At 46.0% G+C, this 24,593-nt stretch overlaps 1 protein-coding gene across 1 annotated transcript in view; it reads right to left on the bottom strand.

Moving 5' to 3' along the window:
• Positions 1-24,593, bottom strand: part of LOC143270441 (uncharacterized) — a 38,203-nt gene that overhangs the window by 8,542 nt on the left and 5,068 nt on the right. The gene's annotated exons all lie outside the window — the stretch shown is intronic.

Raw genomic sequence — 24,593 nt, 5'->3', positions numbered from 1 at the left:
GGTTTAGTTCCTAGCATCGTCATAGCCCTTCTCAAAGGGTTCTAGAGGATCTTCTGCCCTCTTCTGGCCTCCACTGGCATTGCATGCATGTGGTGCACAGGTAATACATGTAGGCAAAATATCTGCACACATAAAAAGAAATCTTTGAACAAAGATTCAAAACAGAAAATGTTGACGGGCCGCTGTTTGCATAAAGTGGAGGGCGCACCAAAACAAAAGCGTGGTCAGCCCTGCTTACCAGATCACCTGTCACTGTGCCAAGTCCCAGCAGAGCACCCGTAAAGAATGGGCAGTGGGTGTGGTACTTGGAATGAACACTGTCTCCCACAGACTTGTGCCCTCGAACACTTGGTCCTCAGTTGGCAGTGCTATTTGGGGAGGTTTAAGTGGCCCAGCCGTGGAGGAAATACGTCACTGGGGGTGGGCGTGTGCTTCTACTGCTTCCTAGTCTCTCTGTGTGTCTCACCCCTGCGCTTGAGGATATGAGCTCTCAGGATCCTGCTCCAGCCACTATGCCTGAATATGAATCTGTCCTCGATGAGGGATGTTGTTTTCCTGGTGAGACAGTTTCAGGATAAGTGTGTCTAATTGTTTCTGTCCTCAGGTGTTGAAATGGTTTCCCGGGCCATTACAGATGGGATGATCTTCCTCTGGACTCACATTTGTATTTCATTGTCCTTCCTGGAGGACGGGGGAGCAGAGTTCATTTCAGAACCTAGTGAAATGGTCTTCAACGAACCAGGCACTTAGCGTTTGTCAGTGAGAGAGACAGGGTGGCAAGGTTTTGTTAGCTGTGCCACCACACTGGCCTTATTTGGGTGGCATGTGGCAAGCTCCTCGTGGCCTTCGAGAGTCTGCCCTTCCATCTGAGATGTAAAGCAGATGTGAGGGCTAAAGTTATGTTGTAAGTTTTAACTACTGTGCTTAAGAGATCTGTAAAACAAAGACGTCTCCAACCTGTGAGCCCCACCTGCCCAGGGACAGACAACTTGCTGGAATGTTGGGGGCTGTCGGTCAGGTAAGGTGACAAGCCACCTGTTGTCACTTCTATGAACCAGGTCGGCTGCCCCAACTGCACAGGATGTGTTTGGTCACACACAAGTGGGAGTCATGTAGGCAGGAAGCACATCACGATGTTTGTATGCCTCTGATGGGATGAAGGCAGGAAGTACGTCACCTTCCGGTCTCCGCCTTCATAAGCACTAGACTAATGTAATTCGTGGCCATTCTCTGGGAATCCCGGGGATGGACTTGGCCAGTATTTAATAAAGCTTGCTTTAAATTTGGCTCAAAAATTATGGTAGTAGTCTTTTTCTCATCCAGTAGGGTTAACCCAGGTTTTTCTCACTTAAGGTTTTCCTAGAGACGGGTGGCTTGGAAGGACCAAAATGCCGGCTCCCTGGTTGTTCTTTTCACAATGATCTGCCCTCCGAGAATCCATGTTTCCTTCCTTTGCTGAAGTGGATGCTGCTCACCACCCTGGCCTTCCCAAATCCAGTTTTTTGTTTTTTTTTTTTAAGATTTATTTATTTATTATGTATACAGTGTTCTGCCTGCGTGCCAGATCTCATTACAGATGGTTGTGAGCCACCATGTGGGTGCTGGGAATTGAACTCAGGACCTCTGGAAGAGCAGCCGGTACTCTTAACCTCTGTGCCAGTTTTGTAACTGGAAACATTTACCTATGGTGGTTATGGTAGTGCCCAAAGTATTATGCCTTTAAGTTTGTTAGAGACCAAGACAATGTCTTGCTTTCTACATTAACTACCATGTTACTATCTAACTACTATGCCTTGTGAGATGGCAAATTTGGGATGTGTGCCTGGAGCCTGAGGTGTTAAGATTTGCTACCCCCAAAGCCTGAGTGCTCATCACTGACCAGCAGACAAACTCCTAGAAGATCACAGTGTAGCTTCACCTTGCAAGATCCCTTCCCTGGGAGCATGAATGGGACCTGCCAGTGCCTCTCACCAATGAACGTTTGGCGTGTTGATTGAGAATGGCTTGGATTGGCTCATATATTCCAATGCTGGGTCCCCAGGTGGTGGAACTGTTTGGGAAGGATTAGGAGGTGTGGCCTTGTTGGAGGAGGTGTGTCGCTGGTTTAAAGGCCCAGACATCCTCAGCTGGCTTTCTCTCCACCTCCTGCTGTAGATCAAGATGTGGGCTCTTCACTCCTGTTCCACATGCTTGCCTGCTTGCTGCTAGGTTCCTCCCTCTGTTGGATTCTAACCTTCTGGAACCTCGAGGCCCAATAAAATCTTTCTTCCGTAAGTTGCCTTGGTTACAGAAATAGAAAAGTAACTAAGACAGAACTATAGCAAAGTTGGTGACTTGCGTGTGGTTTTTGTGAACACCCGATATCATATGCTCATCCTGATGATGTTCTCTCTTCCTTCCTGGTTCTAAGAAGGAAGCTCCCTTGTGAATTACTTAGGAACTCACAGTGATAGACAGTGAAACACTGAAGTCCTCACTTTTTCCACTACAAGAGACTGAATTCTGCTTAAGAACAGGACTAAAACAGAGCTCCTCTCCATCCGAGTCTCAGGTGAGAGAGCAGCTGCAGTCTACACCTCATTTCAGACTCAGGGATGTGGACTGCCTGACCCAGATGCTGGGAACCGAACTTGGATCCTCTGTAAGAGGAGTATGTGCTGTTAGCCTCTGAGCCTCTCTTCATCACTAGGATTGTGTGTGTGTGTGTGTGTGTGTGCGCGCGCACGTGCGTGTGCGTGTGCGTGTGCGTGTGTGTGGCCGTTCAGGGCAGAGGACAATTTTTAGGAGTTGGTTTTCCACCTTGCACCTTTGTGTGCATTTGAACTTATACAACAATGCTTCTAATGTCTGAGCCATCTCGCTGGCCCCTTCAAACCATTTCAAGTTGCTATAACAGTTATGCACATTTGTGAGATGCAGTGTGACGATCCAGTACAGGCAAACCATATGCAATGCCCACACCAGGATAATTTGCGTGTCTGTCTTTCTAAAGCATTCACCATACATTGGGATTGGGAATCTTCCATCTTCAGCTCTTCGAGTGCTCAGTATAACACGCAGCGATTTGTGTGAGTTCTGCTGCATGTCAGAACTCTGTATTTTTCTGAACACTGTGTTTGCTGAAGGGTTTGGTAATAAAACACCCCTTTTCTCTTTATCTTCTTTCTCCTATATTGTTCACTGTCTATGGACATAACATCATTTACTTTATTGAATTATTGGTATTAGATGTAAATCATCAAATGTTCATCTTTTTGGTATTACACTAAATCTATATAGAGAGAAATAGTGAATGAAACACAATATCAGATTAGGGAACTGCACCTTACTCTATATACAGTGAGGATCTGCCTTTAAAATGTAGGGCGGGGTGTGTGTGTGTGTGTGTGTGTGTGTATGTGTATGTGTGTGTGTATGTGTGTGTATGTGTATGTGTATGTGTGTATGTGTATGTGTGTGTGTGTATGTGTATGTGTGTATGTGTATGTGTGTGTGTGTATGTGTATGTGTATGTGTGTGTATGTGTGTGTGTGTGTTAAGTACCCTTACCCAGTTCTCATGAGCAGTATTCACTATTCTGCTTCAATGAAATAAAACACTTGGTTTTGAAATAAATTTAAAACATTTTTACTTTTTTATTTTTTATTTTTATTTATTTTTATTTTTTATTTTCCCCCCTTCCCTTCCCCCCAGCCTACCCCCCATTCCCACCACCTCCAGATCAAGGCCACCCCCGAGGACTGAGATCGACCTGATAGACTCAGTCCAGGCAGGTCCAATCCCCTCCTCCCAGACTAAGCCAAGTGTCCCTGCATAAGTCCCAGGTTTCAAACAGCTATCTCATGCAGCGAGCCCAGGACCTGGTACCACTGCCTAGATGCCTCCCAAACAGATCAAGCCAATCAACTGTCTCACCTATTCAGAGGGCCTGATCCATTTGGGGGCCCCTCAGCCTTTGGTTCATAGTTCATGTGTTTCCATTCGTTTGGTTATTTGTCCCTGTGCTTTATCCAACCTTGGTTTCAACAATTCTCGCTCATATAAACCCTCCTCTTTCTCACTAATTAGACTCCCAGCGCTCCACCCGTGGCCTAGCCGTGGATGTCTGCATCCAGATTCCTCAGTCCTTGGATGGGGTTTCTGGCACAACTATTAGGGTGTTTGGCCATCCCATCACCAGAGTAGGTCAGTCCCGGCTGTTTCTCGGCCATTGCCAGCAGTCTTTTGTGGGGTATCTTTGTAGATTTCTGTGGGCCTCTTTAGCACTTTGTTTCTTCCTTTTCTCATGTGGTCTTCATTTACCATGGTCTCCTATTCCTTGTTCTCCCTCTCTGTTCTTGATCCAGGTGGGATCTCCCGCTCTCTTTCCCTCAACCCTCGCCGTTCATTGCTCCCACTCATGTCCAGGCTGTTCATGTAGATCTCATCCATTTCTCCGTCATTGGGTGATCCCTGTGTCTTTCTTGGGGTCCTGTTTTCCAGGTAGCCTCACTGGTGATGTGAGTAGCAGTCCAGTTATCCTTGCTCCACATCTAGTATCCTCCTATGAGTGAGTACATACCATATTTAACATTTTTACATTTATTTTATGTGTCTCAGTGTGTTTGCCTGCATGTGTTACACTGTGTTTGCAGTACCCATTGTGACCAGAAGAGGGCGTCAGACACACTGGAGTTGGAGTGAGAGGTGATTATGAGCTACTTTGTGTGTTCTGATGATCCAAACTGGGTCCTCTGGAGAGCAGCACAAGCCCTTAACAGCTGAGTGACCTCTTCATCCCCAAACCATCTGTAGTTCGCTCCTTCCACACATCAATAGATCCCACAGTGTTTGCACATCTGTCCCTGGCTCCTAGCCTCACTGCAACATCCTGCCCTATAGTTTCACTTGGTTCTGCGTTGTTTTAAGCGACCACTTTGTGACCATTTGTTACACAGCCACACAAGGATAAAACATCTACTGACTTCATTTTCTGACGAAGAAAACTCTGCCCACTCAGTCTGAATAACGCATTTGGGCTTGGGTAGCTGGTAAGGGGCGTAGGCCCTGCCAGCCGCAGGCCACGCTGTCCGTTAGAAGTTGTGCCAAGTTGTGAAACAGTAACTTTTCAAAGAACTTGAAAGGCTTTTACAATTTTTCTCTAATAACACATTATCCTTGGGTTTAATATTGAATATATTTTGTTCAGTCTCCAATAAGTTAATATTTATTTGTTTATGGGCTTGGGCACATTAATGATTTTTGTTATTTTACTTCCACATGACAGTATTCACAATAAGATCCAATAACACTGAAAAGTTGCCTTTGTTCTTAAAAAATGCTTTTTGTGTGTTGGGAGTGTAGTAGCTCTGTGGTGGAGAGCTTGCCCCGTGTGCGCAAGGCCCTGGGTTCAATTTCCAGCCTCCATAAGCGAAGAACATGAATATGTTTTTTGGACAGTGAAATGAAACCTGCTCCCCAACTGAATGGCCGGAGATTCTGAGAGTGAATTCCCTGTAGCTACAGAGGGAATAAAGCTCTAGTAGTGTTTCCATACCAAAGAACCCTGTCTCGAAAGCTCCCTGTGCGTACAGAGCACTGTTTGCTCATCAGCCACAGTATACATGGACAGCTCCTTTAAACTATTCATCCTCACAAGCCGCTAACAGTTCTAAAATGTCTGCCGCCTTTTGTGTCTGTGCCTCTCAGGCTACATTCAAATAAGAGGCTCTCTTCTTCCTCTTGGCCCCTACGGATTTAATTCATTCCTCTAAGCAGGGCTACAGGGTTTCCACAAAGGCGTTGGTGGAAATGCATCCCTCACCTTTGTCTGCACGGTCGGTGAAAATTCATCCTACACTTTGCAGAATTATTAAGAGTCAACTTAACTCCTCAAGTAGTTGTGGAATTTGTATACACAGCACCAGCCTCTCAAGAGAAAGCCTGCCTAAAACACAGAGCCTACCTTCAAAGAGTCATTTCTCCACCAGGTAATGGTTGCTGGAGTGATGGGGGCCTCTTGAAGACACCCAAATGCATTCATGAAACATAATGAACATTCTCAGCTGAGTCTGTCAACATTTAATGGGAATAGTCAAGATTTATTTGAAAAACAAACATTATATCTGAAACAAAAATGGCATCCTCTGGTACAAAGGCTCTTTCTGGTACCCCTCTTTCCCCACTAGCACCCATTAATGCCTTTCTTTTTCAGTGGTGGGGCCACCTGGTTTCAGGCACGTTGCTTTTGTAGTAACTATTTCACACAAGATGTCAAAAGCACTTCCGCTCTCTACCCTCCTCCTCACTTTACTGCTGGCTCTGGTACCCCGCCACCCACTTTGCTGGGTTTCCCTTTCTTTTCTGAGACATAGAAAAGACATCTCAAAGAGAGATTTGCGGACCTGAGCCCTGCACACTGAACCTTTGCCTCGGTTGACATCAAAGCTGCCTCCTAGCCCAGCGCTTCTTCAAGGGAACGCCTCCTTTTGGAGGAGGGATGTTTTTCCTGTCTACGGAGCAGATGGCTGACTGCTACACACTGATCCTTACACACCTTGATCACTATTAAGATGAACAATTCCGGCATGGTGACACACACCTACAGTCCCTTTAAGCAGGAGGCTGAGGCAGGAGGATGCCTTAAAGTTCAGCCTGGGTAACATAGTGAGATCTCATCTCAAAAAATGTTAGAACAAAACAAAACAAAAAACATTTGCTAAATATTGATGGTCCATCCAACAGCTTGTATAGTGAATTTTTGTCATATATGGGCATCTATTTACTCCGTGTTTTTCACAGTTTACATAATTAGATTATTACAAGCACCCTATGAAACGGGATTGATACTTGGCTGGTTTTCATAGATGAAAAAACCAGGGCTTAGAAAGGACAGCTAACCAAGCCACAGAGATAACTGGTTGAGCAGGTATTATACCCAGTTAAAGCTCCAATACATTTTATTCCAGAACATTCTACTGCTTCCTGTTTGATTCCCTGTCCCATTATCATCAAATCCACCCAATCACCAATGACACACAGGCTCCAAACCCTGCAGTATTTTAGACCATATTTTCTTTCGCTCCCCTTTTCCACTGCATTCTTTGCCCACATCTCTCTTGCAGAGGACCCAGCTCCTTATGTGTGGGCCTGTATAGGTCTGTGATCACATGTAGCCCGGGCTACATGAGACTCTGCCTCAGAAATGGGGAACAAAGAAAACGAAAAAGAAGGAAGGCCTTTAACTCCAAATCCAACTTGAAGTTGTTGGTTTTACTTCAGCACGATTTCATGTTACCTGGGATGCAGGAAGTGGCCTCATTTTTCTTGTTTGCTCTCGGATTTCCAGAGCATATTCATATTTTGATACTTGAACAATAAAACCAAACTCACTGGGAAAGATAATCGGTCTCCTGAGAAGAAAAGACCCAAGACGAGGCTGGGAGCTGCTGGCTGTGGGGATTGCACTGAATTTGTTTAACTGTTTGACATCACATTTAAAAGTCACCAGAGTCTGCCGTGTGCACTGCCTAAGTCTCCATCTCTGACCACATCCCTCGTTTGGGTGAAATAATAGTCATTCCCTGTTCTTATGAGCAACTCCCTTTTAGCTATTACAGAAGGAAAACTGAGAAAGAATGGTCCAAATTCACGATCCAAACTGAAAAAAACACATATTTTTACATGAACTTGCTTTCATAAACATTTTTTGAGACAGGATTTCATTATGTATCTCTGTAACTCTTTGTGCAGACCAGGCTGATCTTGAACTGAAAGAGTTCCTCTCCCTCTGCCTCCTGAGTGCTGGGATTACAGCTGTGTGCCATCACCTCCTTTTGGCTCTTTACCAGAACAGATGTAAGCACACGATTATATGCTTAAAGTAGAATGGGTGGATCAGAGAATCTGTGTGTCCCACTTTATTAATAATATAAAACTGCTTTCCAAATTAGATGGACCGATTTATAGATTCCTCTATTATTATTATTTTATGTGTATGAGTGTTTGCCTGCATGTATGTTTGCACACCATGTGGGTTCAGTGCCCCCAGAGGCCAGAAGAGGGCGTCACATCCCCTAGAACTGGAGTTTCAGATGGTTGTGAGACACCATGTGGGTGCTGGGAACTGACCCTGAGTCCTCTGCAAGAGCAGCCAGTGCTCTTAACCCCTGAGCCATCTCTCCAGCCCTGTGAGATGGACAAATGTATATCCCACACATTCCAGGAACACACCAGGACTCCTGTTATCCCAGCAATTGCTGTTGTCACTGATGCTTGAAGGAATCCACCCATTTAGTGACAAACTGGCATTTATGGCACTCCCTTTCTGCATGCCTACTGGAGGGTCAGCCTTTCACGCCTCTCCAGAGAAAGCTCCGTGTCTTATAGCTCTCTCGTGAATGTCCATTCAGCCGACTTCTTACTTCACTCCTGCAGGTCACTTCTCGCCATTGTCCATCTTCAGGGAACTGCAGAGCAAACACTAAATAACACTGCCCCAGTGGGGACATTGGTGAGGATCTTGCAAGAGATAGGGATGTGGAGGTGTCCTAGCTGCTTTTCTCTTGTTGGGGTAAACACCATGACCAAAATCAGTTTAAGGGAGGGAAAGGTTTATTCAGCTTACACTTGCAGGTCTTCTGGGTCACAGTCAATCTCCGAGGGAAGTAAGGACCGAAGTTCAAGGCAAGGATCTGCAAGCAGGGACCTCGGAGGGACGCCACTGACTGGCTTGCTCTCCGGCTCCCCCAGCTAGCTTTCTTACACAATGCAGGGCCACCTCCCTAGGGATGGTCCCACCCACAATGATCTGGACCCTCCATATCAACTAGCAATCAAGGCAATGCCCCACAGACACAGGCCGGTCTGATGGAGGCAGTTTCTCAAAAGGGAGTCCCTCTTCCCAGATGACTCCGGCTTGTGTCACGTGGACAACAAAACTAACCCAGTACAGTGGGTAAAGAATGAACGAAGAGTTCTAAAAGTTGTGATGCACATTGACACCATGAAAGAATAATTGGAGTATAGTTCAATGTAAGGAATGGAGGCAAATACTGTGGGCGACAACTTAGTTAATGTACTATTGCTGTGAGGAGACACCATGACCACAGCAACTCTTACAAAGGAAAACATTTAATTGGGGCTGGCTTACAGTTCAGAGGTTTAGTCCATTGTCATTATGGTGGGAAGCATGGCAGCGTGCAGGCAGACACGGTGCTGGAGAAGGAGCTGAGAGTTCTACATCTGCATCCACAGGCAGCAGGGAGACAGACACACACAGAGAGAGAGAGAGAGAGAAAGACAGAGAGAGAGAGAGAGAGAGAGAGAGAGAGAGAGAGAGACAGAGACAGAGACAGAGACAGAGACAGAGACAGAGCATGGGCCTGACTTGAACATTTGAAACCTCAAAGCCCATCCCCCCATGACACATTTCCTTCAACAAGACCACGCCCACTTCAAGAAGGCCACACCCCCTAATAGCGCCACTCCCTGGTGACCAAGCACTCAAGTCGATGAGCCTATGGGGCCATTCCTATTCAAACCACCACAGGTGATTCACATTGAACAAGTGTCTTCCAGGTGATGCTTGTGGGGGACCTTTGCCTCCTGTCTTGACACTCAGGTCCTCTGACTCACGTAGGTTCTCTGGCTGGTGGGCATTCTTCTTGTCAATGCTGCTGTCGAATTTGGGTAACTGCCCCAGCCCCAGTCCCGGCCCCAACCCTCCTATTCTGGCTCCCCTCACGCTGTGCAAAGTCAATATGACACAGCCCCTTCTAGAACATTCTCTGAGTCACCCACCAGTACCCTGCCTTATTGTCCCAAGCCCTCTTGGAAAGCGTGTATAGGTTCTTCTAAGTGCCTGTTATCATGAAGTAGATATTACCTGTGTGTACAAATGCAGGCCCAGATAGCAAAGGGGTGAGTGTTGGCAGGGCATGTGGGTGCCTTATGGATCAGGGCACCAGGATCTCTGTGTGAAATCTGTTTCTTCTTTTGGACTTAGCAGTAAGTGAGAGCAGAGAAGGCAGTTCTGAGGACCCAGGAGCTTAGACCAGCTCTCTGCACTGTGGTGTACTAGGATAAGACTCAAAGACGTCTGAGAATGTGGAATGCAAGTCATTCGTCAGGTAGGGGGAGTCAGGTAAGGTGATAGACCACCTTTTAGTTAATTGTTTTATTATTTTTGCTTGTTTACAATGCTTGCACTTGAACCCAAGGCTTGGCTCAGCACTGAAATGAGATTTCAAACTCTTATGCCTTAGTCAACCCTTTGGTGACATTCTGGTTTCCAGCTCCAGAGTCTTCTGAAGCCTTATGGGTGTTAATTATTTCCTGGAAGAGTTCCCAAGTGCTTCTGTGATCTGATTTTGCTCCCCATCTTGTCTAGGAGTGTCTAATGGTTGAGGGTATAGCCCTGCGCTTAAACCTCACAGACCCTGTTAACCATGGCTCTTGATTATAGCAGAGAAGACACTAGCTTCCATCTCCTCCTCTAACCACTGAGGATATTGCCATGGGCTTCCTGATTAAGCAAAGAAGTCTCAAAGATTAGAAAATGAAGAATTAGCCACTTCTTTAATGAACCACCTTGGAGAAATTGATACCACACAAACCCTTCTATTACCAGGAATCTTTCCCAAATAACACCCCACAATACACACTCAAAAGCTGGGCAGTCATTACTCAGTACAACTGGTAACTGGAAAACAATCTGTGTTGGCTTTCAGGAAGATTTAGACTTATGGAAGATGTGGGGCATTTCTATGGATGGAATTCGGGCTCTGTGATCTAATCTAACTACACTAAATGATTGTCCACTGGCTTCAGGCACCTGGGATAAAACAGATGAAAGTGTCAGCACACCGCACACCAGCTCAGAACCCACGTTCCCTCTCCAGCTGTGTGATGAGGGAAAGGTGTAAAACTCACATGTGAGATAACACAATGTTTAGGGGCTGATGGCAGAGTCTGTCCTGATCAGAGAGACACATCAAACGCTGATGATTTCCTCTCTCTGCAGAGGGAGGGGGCCTGGCTTGGTGTTGGGATCCATTGCTGGCTAGTTAGGGGTCCAGGTCTGCCATAGCCTGGCAGCTTTCTCTCTAAGCTCCCCAATATGGAAACTCCCTCCCACCCAGCAAGACTTCCTGCTCTCCACCTGCCCTAGTCTGGAGAATGTCCCTGGGCCTGGAGGACTGACCTCATCTAAAAGCTGTCTCTAAACCAGATGCCTGATTCATCTTTAGCTTGATCCTTGGCACAGATCCCTTCTAAAAGACTCGTGCTAGGGGCTCCTTATCGGACCCTACTGCCATCTACTAAGCCTTGGGATTGGAGCGTGCCACTTCATACAAATTAGTTTGTCCCCAGACTTTCCAGTCCTATATATTCCTTGTACTCTGGATAAAGCTGAGCTGACTCAGCGCTCTGTCTCCCAGAGGCCTCCCTCCATCGATGCTCACGGGCCTCCGACAAAGCTTCCTGTCACCTTTCTGCCTCTCTCCCCTCTAGGACAGATGGCTGCCCGGCGGACCGGAGAGAAAGAGGACCCTCACAGGTCGGGGTGAGGCAATAGGGATTTTAAGCTAGAGGAGCAGCCCCAGAAGGGAGAAATGAAGAAAATCAGAAGACAGCCAGCTGCAGGGATCACAGCCAGCTGCAGGGATCCCGGGAGGGAGGGGAGACCATCAGGGCAGGGTTGGTGGGGATCGCCAATAGAGCTTGGAATCCAAGGCTGAGAATGGATTTCAAGTGGCCCCGATTCTCTGTGATGTCACCTTCCTTCCCTGCCTTGAAGAGTGGTGGGACAGAAGCCTGTACAGAGAGCACCTCATGGCAACCGTGTTTGAGGGAATCCGGGAGGAGACACTGCCACTGCGTGGGTCGGAGGAAGGTGAAACTCAAACACCTGTCATAAGAGAAATGCAAAGGAGATGAGAAATTCTACACAGACAAGAAATAAGAATGCAGGATACAGAAATGCGTCTCCTTTACAGTCCCTAGAAACAGTGGTGATGACGTCATTCCCGCTCACTTTTGAACACGTAGATTTCAATACAAACACCGAAGGCAGGTGACTGTAAGGGTGAAAGATTTGGGTACATTCACATGATGGCACCAAGTCACCTTTTCTGGTTAAAATTAGTTCACTCATTATTGAACACAAAGCTTCAAGATACGTAGACCAAATGACATCACGTGTTAGTCACGGGCTTTAAGCAACCAGTGACTTTTATGTCCCCAACACTGTACCCGTCCCATGAGGGACACGGAGTTTGTGCGTCAGGTAGAGTTGAAGTTCTGCAGCAGGTGACACAGGCTATTTGCTCGAGTGTGTAATGTGACACAGCTGGAATCCAGAGAGGGGAGGTAACAGGGGAGATTCAGATACTCAAAAACCTGGCTGTAGAAGGGGAAAAAGCCAGGCTGCGGGAGGAAGCCAGAAGATATAGGTCAGCAGAAAGAAGCCCAGTGCATGCATCACACACAGGCAGGAACTCCAGCATCCCCCACACACAGAGGAACTCTAACATCACACACACAGAGGCCAACAAGACCCAACTGCCACTCTGGGGAGCTCAGAACAGCTTGATGTCTCCTGGGAATATGGTACCCTTTGTGCACTGGAGTTCCTGTATATGTGTGATGCTGGACTTCCTGCCTGTGTGTGATGTTAGAGTTCCCGCCTGTGTGTGATGCTGGACTTCCTGCCTGTGTGTGATGTCAGAGTTCCTGCCTGTGTGTGATGTCAGAGTTCCTGCCTGTGTGTGATGTCAGAGTTCCTGTGTGTGTGTGATGTCAGAGTTCCTGTGTGTGATGTCAGAGTTCCTGCCTGTGTGTGATGTCAGAGTTCCAGTCTGTGTGTGATGTCAGAGTTCCTGCCTGTGTGTGATGTTAGAGTTCCTGCCTGTGTGTGATGCTAGAGTTCCTGCCTGTGTGTGATGTCAGAGTTCCTGCCTGTGTGTGATGTCAGAGTTCCTGTCTGTGTGTGATGTCAGAGTTCCTGTGTGTGTGTGATGTCAGAGTTCCTGTGTGTGATGTCAGAGTTCCTGCCTGTGTGTGATGTCAGAGTTCCTGCCTGTGTGTGATGTCAGAGTTCCTGTGTGTGATGTCAGAGTTCCTGCCTGTGTGTGATGTTAGAGTTCCTGCCTGTGTGTGATGTCAGAGTTCCTGCCTGTGTGTGATGTCAGAGTTCCTGCCTGTGTGTGATGTCAGAGTTCCTGTCTGTGTGTGATGTTAGAGTTCCTGTGTGTGATGTCAGAGTTCCTGCCTGTGTGTGATGTTAGAGTTCCTGCCTGTGTGTGATGTCAGAGTTCCTGCCTGTGTGTGATGTCAGAGTTCCTGTCTGTGTGTGATATCAGAGTTCCTGCCTGTGTGTGATGTCAGAGTTCCTGTGTGTGATGTTAGAGTTCCTGTGTGTGATGTTAGAGTTCCTGCCTGTGTGTGATGTCAGAGTTCCTGCCTGTGTGTGATGTCAGAGTTCCTGCCTGTGTGTGATGTCAGAGTTCCTGTCTGTGTGTGATATCAGAGTTCCTGCCTGTGTGTGATGTCAGAGTTCCTGTGTGTGATGTTAGAGTTCCTGTGTGTGATGTTAGAGTTCCTGTGTGTGATGTCAGAGTTCCTGTGTGTGATGTTAGAGTTCCTGTGTGTGATGTTAGAGTTCCTGCCTGTGTGTGATGTTAGAGTTCCTGCCTGTGTGTGATGTTAGAGTTCCTGCCTGTGTGTGATGTTAGAGTTCCTGCCTGTGTGTGATGTCAGAGTTCCTGCCTGTGTGTGATGTTAGAGTTCCTGTGTGTGATGCTAGAGTTCCTGTGTGTGATGTCAGAGTTCCCGCCTGTGTGTGTGATGTCAGAGTTCCTGCCTGTGTGTGATGTTAGAGTTCCTGTGTGTGATGCTAGAGTTTCTGTGTGTGATGTCAGAGTTCCCGCCTGTGTGTGATGTCAGAGTTCCTGTATATGTGTGATGTTAGAGTTCCTGTGTGTGATGTCAGAGTTCCTGTGTGTGATGCTAGAGTTCCTGCCTGTGTGTGATGTCAGAGTTCCTGCCTGTGTGTGATGTCAGAGTTCCTGTGTGTGATGTCAGAGTTCCTGCCTGTGTGTGATGTCAGAGTTCCTGTGTGTGATGTCAGAGTTCCTGCCTGTGTGTGATGTTAGAGTTCCTGCCTGTGTGTGATGTCAGAGTTCCTGCCTGTGTGTGATGTTAGAGTTCCTGTGTGTGATGTCAGAGTTCCTGCCTGTGTGTGATGTCAGAGTTCCTGTCTGTGTGTGATGTCAGAGTTCCTGCCTGTGTGTGATGTTAGAGTTCCTGCCTGTGTGTGATGTCAGAGTTCCTGCCTGTGTGTGATGCTAGAGTTCCTGCCTGTGTGTGATGTCAGAGTTCCTGTCTGTGTGTGATGTCAGAGTTCCTACCTGTGTGTGATGTCAGAGTTCCTGCCTGTGTGTGATGTCAGAGTTCCTGTGTGTGATGTCAGAGTTCCTGCCTGTGTGTGATGTCAGAGTTCCTGTGTGTGATGTCAGAGTTCCTGCCTGTGTGTGATGTCAGAGTTCCTGTGTGTGATGTCAGAGTTCCTGCCTGTGTGTGATGTCAGAGTTCCAGTCTGTGTGTGATGTCAGAGTTCCTGCCTGTGTGTGATGTTAGAGTTCCTGCCTGTGTGTGATGTTAGAGTTCCTGCCTGTGTGTGATGTCAGAGTTCCTGCCTGTGTGTGATGTCAGAGTTCCTGTATATGTGTGATGTTAGAGTTCCTGTGTGTGATGTTAGAGTTCCTGTGTGTGATGCTAGAGTTCCTGCCTGAGCAGGGGTGAGTAAGACCACTTTGCAAATCTAGATGAGGGTCTAGGAAAAGCAACTGGGAGCCACTGTGTGCTGCAGAGTGAAGGAGACCGAATAAACGGAAGTTTTGAAAGTCAGGCTAACAGCAGGCTGCGGGATGGCCACGTAATTGAGAGACCGGGGGCGGCGATGGAAGAGTGTCTCTGATCCAGGCAGGAACCGCATGTGACGGGACCAAGATTATAGCCCAGTCAGAGGAGCGGGAGAGATTTCTCACACTCGCAGCCCAGTAGACTCAGCATCACACCTTTAAAATCTTCCAGGGACAAAAATAAAACATGTGACAGAGATGTGGCTGTCGCTGCCGTCTTACAGAATCAACATATTTTAAACTTCCTTCAGTTTCCTTCAGACAAATCTTTAGAAACTTGAGATGGCTCCTTCCTCAAGCTCTCCTGCGTTGCAGGCCTGTGGTGGGAAAGGTTAACGGGCAGTATTTCATCTGTGTGGCTCCTGGGAGTGGTAACGAGGGGTGTGGCATGCCCGGGCTGACGCGAGCTCTCTGCTGCACTGGGGTTGTGGGTTACAGGGTTGCTGACCATTCTGTGGTTTTGTTGTGATATTTAAAACTTGATGAATGGACACAGAAGGCCTAGCTGGCATCGTGTGAGCGATTATGGCATAATTTATGTTCTGAATGGGAAACCTCAATAAGCCAATAAATCCAGTGTCACGACGATCTGAGGTGTCAGGCCACTCTGCAAAGGGAGTACACGGGCCTCCGTGAATTTATGAGCGCTGATTCTCACCCCTCCTCCCATTTGGAGACTGGTTCATCTCTTTAACTCTCTGCTGCAAAGATGTGTAGGTTACAACTGCCTCAGGACTTTCTTCCTCATTAATCCTGGGATTCACCTCAGCATTTGAAAATGCTAAGATGCCACAATGCTTTAAAAAAAAAAAAATGGCGTTGCTGGCTGTTTTGTTTATCACTCAGATCTTTGTTCCTCGAGATAAGTGCAGCATTACTAAGAAATTCAAGGAAGACATTCTCATGTTGATTTCAGTGGGTTTCTGAAGTCATTTTTTTAAAAGTATAAGATCTCTGCTCAGTATTCTACACTTGCTATTACTAAAGGATTATTTCTCATTTTATGGTCTTATTGAAGCTATCATCTTAGTACTTAATTAAAAAGGAGTTAGGAAATACATAGATACTCATTATAGGAAAAAAAGGCTTTAATTCTATTTATATGAAATTGTTTTTTTAAATGTCGACAAAATGTAGATGAAGGCAGAGAGCTGGAAACTGCTTGAAAATGTCCCCAGGGCAATGGAGAAGTGGAAAAAAGCTCTCGGAGACGCTGCTCTGGCCCTGTATGTTTTACGTAAAGCAAAGGGAAGCCTGGGGTGCTGGGTATTTTGTCTTTCTCAGTCGTGAAGCTTGCAACTTGATGTTTGTGTCTGATGAAAGACATAAAGAAGCCAGGGTTTCCACAGGTACCTGGGTTAGAGTGGGGATGATTCAGCAAATATAATTGCACTCAAATAGCTCAGTGTAAGCAATTATCTCTAATTACTGGTGGAGTTTCGCTCTCCTTTCTAATGAAAAGGACCAAGGGAGGGGAGTGTATCTCCAGGCACCAATTTCATTTCAGAGTTAATGGGAAGAGTTGGTTCTGCCTGAAAGATTTTGATGAATTTTCATGTCTTCCGAGCCCATTCTATGGAGCAATTGCCGATGTCTTTGTAGAGCTTTCCCGAGACCTTCCTCTGGGGTGTTTCTACTATGGGCAAAGCTAAGTAGCTCAGAAAACTTCTGTAATCAGTGACATGCGCCGTGCAACATGTTCTGAAAGACAGTAAGATTTAGCTTCGGAAGACTTCAGATTAGTCAAGAATTCAGCGCGTCACCACTCAGAGGCATTGCTGCATGGGTATGTTTCTCCCAGCACTCAAAACAGAGGCCCATCGATGCTTAATGGGTTTCCTGAAGGAAAGGTCAATGCAATTTTATAATGTGTGTTTGGATTTGGGAATTTGGGTTATTGTTTTCTTCTTCTTCTTCTTCTTCTTCTTCTTCTTCTTCTTCTTCTTCTTCTTCTTCTTCTTCTTCTTCTTCTCCTTCTTCTCCTTCTTCTCCTTCTTCTCCTTCTTCTCCTTCTTCTCCTTCTTCTCCTCTTCTCCTCCTCCTCTCCCTCTCCTCCCTTCCTCCTCCCCTTTGTCCCTCCTCCTTCTCCTCCTGTAGATGTAACATTCTTATTAAATAAGAAACACAGAGCCAAATGCAGAGTTAAAAGCCCAAGAGGTCAGAGCAGTAGCTGAGAGCTGAGACTAAAAACCGCCTTCTTACCCTTCCTGACGCTGCTGTCCTTCCCCTCAGCAAGAGACCTACTTCCTGTGTCTTTTTATTGACTTTCTGTTCTGCCTTCTCATTGGTTCTAAACCCAACCACATGACCTCCTTGTCATTGCCTGTCTATACAGACCTCCAGATCTTCTATGGTTGGTATTGAGATTAAAAGCGTGTGTCTCCATGCTGGTGGTGTCCTTGAACACACAGAGATCTGCCTGTCATGTGATTGGGATTAAGGCCGTGTGCTACCACTGCCAGACTTCTGCTATGGCTTGCTACTAGCTCTGACTCCCAGGTAACTTTATTTATTAACATACAAATAAAATTACATTTCAGCACAAATAAAGTATCACCATATCCTCCTTCTCCTTGTTCTTTCTGTACACAGGAAGAAGAGGATGTACTTCATGACTAGAATAATCTGACACATAAAAACTGGTTAAAAACAGTGTACCACCTGCCACACCTAAGCCACTGCTGGCCACTGTGAAAGAGTATTGGAAGTTTTGATGTACCATCCCTCTCTGCTCAAGGCCCCAAGGGATTTGTGGTTAGATTCTTTAACTTCATAATTTTAATCTTCACCAACCTAATGGCACAAGAAAAACCATCTTACAGTTTTCTCACAAGGTGAGATACAAACCTCTAGTTCTTACTATCTCCTTAGTGGGGCTATTTTTTTGTGCTTTGACAAAGGTGAATAAAAGTATACATACTGAGCAAGAGACCTGGAAAAGCAAAACCAAGGGGCTGGAGAGGTTAGCGCACTGGCTGCTCTTGCAGAGGACCTGGGTTTGGTTCCCAGCACCCACGTGGCAGCTCACAACCGTCTGTAACTCCAGTTCCTGGGGATCCGATGCCATTCTCTGGCTTTCTTTGGCATTGTGTGCACATGGTGCACAGTCATGTGTGTAAGCAAACACTCATACACGCAGAATCAAAGTGAGGACTCAGTCCAAACAGGCCTCAGGGCCAGCCAGCCCAAACCAGTAATAAGATACTTCCTGAGAGCCAACCTGGGTCTGCCTAAGGGCCTTAGCAACAGCAGCTAAGCTGTAATTGGAGATGACATGGACCAATGAGAGGCAGCCACGTCACAGCAGCAGATGCATAGTCATCAGACCTTCCCCAGGGCAGGGTGGAGGGTATATAAGGCTTGCCTCTAACTGAATAAACTGAGCTTGTTGTTTCAACATCCTCCCAGAGTCTGTGTGGTTGACTCTGTGCCTACTCGATCCCTCCCGCAAAGGGAACAGCACAGGACCCTGCCACAGGTGCACAGTCATGTGTGCTAGTAAACACTCAAACACACAGAATAAAAGTAAATAAATCTTTTAAAAAAGGAGCAGAACAAAGAAGAAAACAAAAATAAAAAAGAAAGCCAAGACACAGCAGAAAACTTGGAAATACAGCTGTTCTCTGTGACACAGTGAGTTAATCAAGTTCTCTGAGTTCCTTATTTGACAATGCAGATGATAATCGCTAAACTCCAAGGTGTTGCAGGATGGGATGGGTGCATATAGAGTGCTTGGATGACTCGGTGCATGGAGTGTAAGTATCAAGCAGTGGGTGTCATAAGAGGAACAGCCACTGAGAGAGTAATTCCCACAGAAGAACTGCAGAATATCAATGGACATGTGCACATTGTTCTGGAAAATCATTCAGGACAGTGACGTCTAACAACATACGTAAAAAAAAAAAAAATGTAAGAAGCCTATAGCTACGGAATTATGGTGTTCCCACATGAGAATGATGTCATGTTGAACTGAAGAAGAGAAAATTCAGGGAAATACCAGGATTTAGGATGGTGCTTTTTCAAGCTTGGTTCATGAGAGAATTCGGGGGTAGCAGTATTTATGCAAATTGAGGTCTCAAGCGTCTACGTTTCTGAGAAATTACCAAGTGAATCCACCCAGAATAGCAATAAGAAGGGGACTCGAGAGCATGTGGGGTGCTGGGGTGTGGGGGAGCTCTTCGGGCAGCACCATGGAGCACTTGGTGTTCCCGAGCCATGCTGGAATGACCCGGGCGAGGGAGATAGCCTGTCAGCTCCTTGGGGAGGGTCTCCTCTGGGGCCGCCTTTCACAGGGAAAAAGAAAGGGTATTTCTTCCCATCCTGTCACAGCCGTCTGGCCTGAGGCAGCAGGGGAGTCGCTGATCTCCACAGGAAGGGAAAGCCTTTGCCCGTAATTTCCACTTCACTTTCAAGTGGAGACTCTTGGTACACATCACCCGACTGCCTATTCTCTCTTCTCTTTCTTTTCTTCATTTGTTTTGAGACAGGGCCTCATTACGTAGGCCAAGCTGGCTGGGAAGACACGATCCTCCTGCCTCAGACCTTCCAACACTAGACCTGCAAGTGTGTCCCCATATCCAGCAGCCCATTGTACTGTTTTTATGGTTATTCATCTGTCTGTCTATCTGTCTGTCTGTCTATCTATCTATCCATATCCATCCATCCATCCATCCATCCATCCATCCGTCCGTCCGTCCGTCTATCCATCATCTAAACTATCTACCTAGCAATCAGCTCTTCATTTCGAGTCTTTGGAAGTGGATTTTTGAAGATTTTTTTTTAGATAAACTAAAAAGCCTGGCATTAGTTTTGCCAAGCCACTGCTTTGTAGATTGTTAAAGTAGTTTGATAGCATAATGTAGAAAACTTAAAAAAGGAAGATCTACCTTGGCAGGAGAGTGAACAATTCAGTGGACGTCTGTAGGTTTGAAAGGCTGGCCCAGCTTTCTGAATCCTTTTAAGCCAAACTGACGAGGTTAAAATAAATTGTCCTGTTTCCTGGGATCAGGCCCCATACAAGTGAAAAATCGAGGTTTCCTCAAAACTTGAATAAACTGAAATTCCTTTGTACAGGGAACCTAGGAAATTAGGGAGGGAAATGGCCACTGAGCTCACTTACTTTGTGAATTTCGGAGACAATGAGGGAAAGTACAGGAAGAGCTGGGAGTTGAGGACCCTGGATCCTTTGGAATCCGCTCTTGTCAACCACTCTCCAGGATACAGATGCTCGCCTGGGTCCTCTGGGTCCTCAGGGCTCCCCATCAAACCCCTGTATCATCCATTCATCTAACCAGAGACTCCAGTACACATCTTTAACTATTGTTTCCTTCCCAACTCCGTATCATTTGAGATTCATGCTTCTATACAAACCAGTTGTGCAGATTTACATTGTTCTTAGAGTTCGCCTTACAGTTAGGCTATCCCTGGGTTACATAACTTGTGATAGCAACTGATCTTTTATATCAACATCAAGTTTGGAAATTGTATTTCTAAAGCACCTGGCAAGGTGACATCCCTGGCTCCCTCTTTTAAAAACTGCTCAGCTGTGTCACATCCTTGAGGACCCACCATTTCTTTATAAAGTCACTTTGAAATGATTTCCTTTTGAGATGGGTTCTCACTCTGCATCCCAGGTTGGCCTGGAATTCACAACCCTCCTACCTCGGCCTCCTGAGTGTTGGAAACAGGGCTCCATTCCCATGCCCAGCTGTTTATTGCTTAGTTTGGGTTGTGAGTCTAGCCTTTAATGGCTGAGCCGTCTCTCCAGCCTTATCACTTATTTTTAAAAACGTTGCTGACGTCTGGTGAACACACAAAAGATATACACTGTTTCAGATGCAATTAATTTTTCATACTCACAGTCAGAGAACATGCACACAAACCAGTTTCTCAGTCCTCTTCCTCAGCCAAGCTAGGAATTCCATTTTCTTGTTTAGTATAGTGGTTACTTAGGGAGTTTCAGTATCATAGCAAGTGGCATGTTTTGTCATAACTGACATGAGTGCGCTCATCACCTAATGGACAGCCATATGGTTTAGAAATAGTTGAAAGGGTTTTTCTATTAGTCTATTTACTTCTGAGTTCAGCTTTGTGCCAGTCATTAGTTAACTGTTCTAGAACATGCCAAATGGTTAAGATTACAGCAGTTACCTTGACCTCACCCTCAGTGTTTTGGACTGGCTTCTGATATTGCCACTTAAAGCATGGAGCTATCTCCTGCTTGTCTTTTCCAAGTAGGGAAGTGCCTGAGACAGGAAGCCCCTAAGATGTCTCCATCAACTCCATGCCTGTGTACAGTGTCCATCCCTATCTAATTAAGCAGATATGTAACCAACAAGATACAACGGGCCCGATGTTTTAGTCTAGTTCACACCTGCCATAATGGTTTCTGTGGGAAATTTTTCCACGTGTTCTTTCTAGAGGAAGCCAGGGCAGTGATGTGGGAACTCAAGCGGTTCCAGCACGCTCAGAAACGGACCCTTCCTGTCAGATGCTGGCTCTAACTGGCTAGGGATGTGAGTGAGCCGCCTTGGAAGCCAACCGCTCTGGCCCCAGTCTGCTCTCCAAGTGACCGAATCCCAGGACTTACTGCACCCTCTGAACCACCCTTGAGCAAGAACATCCCGCCAAGCTACTCCTGGTTCCTTGGCCCATAAAACCTCTGTAAATTAGTAAACGCCTATTGTTTCAAACTGCTGATTTGGGGTAGGGCGATTTGCTACACAGCAGTAGATAAGGCTAACACTCTAAAAGTTGAATTCAAAGAATCGATTGCAGTTGTGGGGTTGGGGGTGTAATTCCTAGGTGCACAGGACCCTGCGCTCAGTCTCCAGCATCACTGGATAAATAGGTAAAAAGCCTTGTTTGACTATTAAGGCAACTATCGCATTGAATGTAACACTTAAGAGGGGACTTTTTCTCCATTTATCCATCATCTGGATCATGTTACCCAGGCTGGTCTTGAACTAGTGACTCAAGCTCACACAAGCCTCTACCCTTGGCATCCTGAGAGTTGAGACTGCAGCTATACATCACTGTTCAAATCTGGTTAGATTACTATTTTAATAAACTCCGTGATTTTTGCCAGACTTGGTGGCATATGCCTTTAATCCCAATACTCAGGAGGCAGAGACAGGTGATCTCTGTGAGTTCAAGACCAGCTTCCTCTACATAGAGGGTTTCAGGCCAGCCAGAGCTACACAGTGAGAACTTGAATCAAAAGAAGTAAAAACAAAATTCTTCGATTTTAAAGTCTAACCCTCTTTTTGGGAATTTAGTGTATGACAATCACCAAGATTGGCTTGTGCGTTTCTTGTTACTAAAATAAGAATATAGATAGTACTTCCACGAATTGTGTGGTTTTTTTTCCCTACACTTAGAATTAAAAAAGAATCATCTCTCTCTTAGAAGCTGAAGCAACTTTTTATCATGAGACACTCTTAGCTGGGACCTTTGGGTTGAGCTTTTGTTGGTAATTTCCTTCAATCCCTCCACAGCCATTGGTCTACCCAGATTTTCTGCTTAAATCAACTTTTCAGGTCTGCTAAACTTTAAAGTCATTAGGAAGTGTTTCTGAAATCATCTTTCATGTTACTGACCTATAGTTTTCCTTTTGTTGTGAATTTTATAGTTTTCACGGATCTGGTTGAAATAAGATGAATTGGCAGAATTAAGCATGTAGGGGAGGAATGGCTATTCTGTGTGTGTGTGTGTGTGTGTGTGTGTGTGTGTGTGTGTGTGTGTGTGTTTTCCATGTGAGTGCAGTTCCCAAGGTGGCCAGAAGAGGGCGACAGATCCCCTGGGGCTGGAATTATGGTTGTTTGTGAACCACCAGTGTGGGTGCTGGGAAATGAACACTCTTCCTTTGGCAAGGCAGCAACCACTCTTCAGTACTGTGCCCAGCTCTCCAGCGCCCCCCAGAGGTGACAGTTGCCTGATGCATGTGCTATACTAGGACCTAGTCCAGGGGAATGATTTGTCTACTTTACCTAATGATGATATATTCAATACACAGTAGAAAAACTCTAAGAAATTGGCCAATAGAATGCTAGGAAAACCTTGAAGCTAAGTTATTAAAAAAACACGCTCGTATATTTTGCTTGTCATTCCCCAAAGAAATATTGCTTTGTTACTGATGGTTAAAGAAAGTTATATGGAAACATGGAGGCCCAGAGAAAGGGACCTCATGCATGATAGTTGTCATGCTTACTAGCTTGAGTAGCAAAGTGAGGGAAGTTGAATATATTAACAGGGATTTAGCAAGTATCTTCATTGTACGGTACTTCTTCTCATCCCTTATCCATGGAGAGTTCGAAGAACCATATGAATGCCAGAAACCACAGAGGTACCAAATTCTGATGTTATTATATGTTCCTTATATGTACATGCTATGATAAAATTTAACTTGTAAGCTAGGCACAATGAGAGATTAATTATGGCCAATGACAGAATATGCACGGCAGTGCACTATAATAGAAGTTATGTGAAGGTGTTCTACGTATGTATATATGCACGCATATATATGCATATATATATATTAACTCTTTCAATATCTCTTTCTGGTTTATACTCAGCCTTCTCGTGATGGTATGAGTTGTTGCAATGTTTATGTGATAAGATGAAGTAATGTGAAAGACACACACACACATTGTGATGTTAGGTGACTGTGTAAGGGTTACACCTCACAAGTACCATAAAACAGCAGCAGTCTCAGCAGAGATGACTACGAAGTGGTTTGCGAGGGGGTAGCATATACAGTGTGGATGCGCTGGGTCGAGGGACCCTTCACTCCTAGGGTGGGATACGGCAGGATGGTGCTCGATTTCACCATGCCACTCAGAATACCACAGGTCCTGAAACTACAGGAAGCAAGGGCATGGATAAAGGTGATCACTGCGCTCCTTCGTTGCGGTAGGGGCTCTTGCCCTCTCTCCTGTCCTATCAGGATTCTACCCACAGCTCCACGCTGGCCACAGCTTCTCTCCCACTCATCATTCTCTCTGACATCTCAGCTGACGTGAAATAAGGGCTTCCCGTGGCCTGCGACGTTCAGAGCTATTCTTTATGAGACTGAACTAACTGAACTCCGCTGCCTGCTCAGCACTTACAGATAGATCCAGAAAGGGTTTTGACAGTTGGTCCAAGTTTTCCCTTTCTTAAGACATCTCTTAAAAATTCGCTAAGGGGAGGCTCCGTTTAGACATACATCTTGACCCCACACTCTTGTAATTAATCAGCACTTGCAGAGGCCTTTGCTTAGCTGCTGCTACGCTTCATCCCAACATATGAACTTCCTGGTGGACCACACACGGCAGGGGTCCCTTAACCCTGCAGGGTCTTCTCAATCACATCCTGCGTCAACTTCCCTTACCAAAATAGAAAAGTCCAGAGAGACTGTCACCTTCCCAGTGGCCAGGGACCCTGGTGCATGTGCCCACTCTTTCCCAGTGAGCTCAGAGCTCAGAGCCTGGCCTTTCTTGGGGGATATGTTTCTGAAGGCTCCCCCACTTCCCCCCTCCTTCCCTCCCTCCCTCCCCCTCTCTCTTAAGCTTTTTGTTGACATACCCTGTTTTCTGCCCACACCTGCAAAGGAAACGAACACCTTCTCCTTGGCTGACTGTTCTCCTAAGGCCATGAGTCTTGGCGGTCTCTGCTCATGGCAGCCGCCTGCCCGGGACCATCTCACAGCTG

Source organism: Peromyscus maniculatus, chromosome 23 (assembly GCF_049852395.1).
Source record: "Peromyscus maniculatus bairdii isolate BWxNUB_F1_BW_parent chromosome 23, HU_Pman_BW_mat_3.1, whole genome shotgun sequence".
Taxonomy (NCBI): Eukaryota; Metazoa; Chordata; class Mammalia; order Rodentia; family Cricetidae; genus Peromyscus; species Peromyscus maniculatus.
The sequence above is the reverse complement of the archived record's forward strand: the minus strand, read 5'-3'. Positions and strand labels throughout refer to the sequence as shown.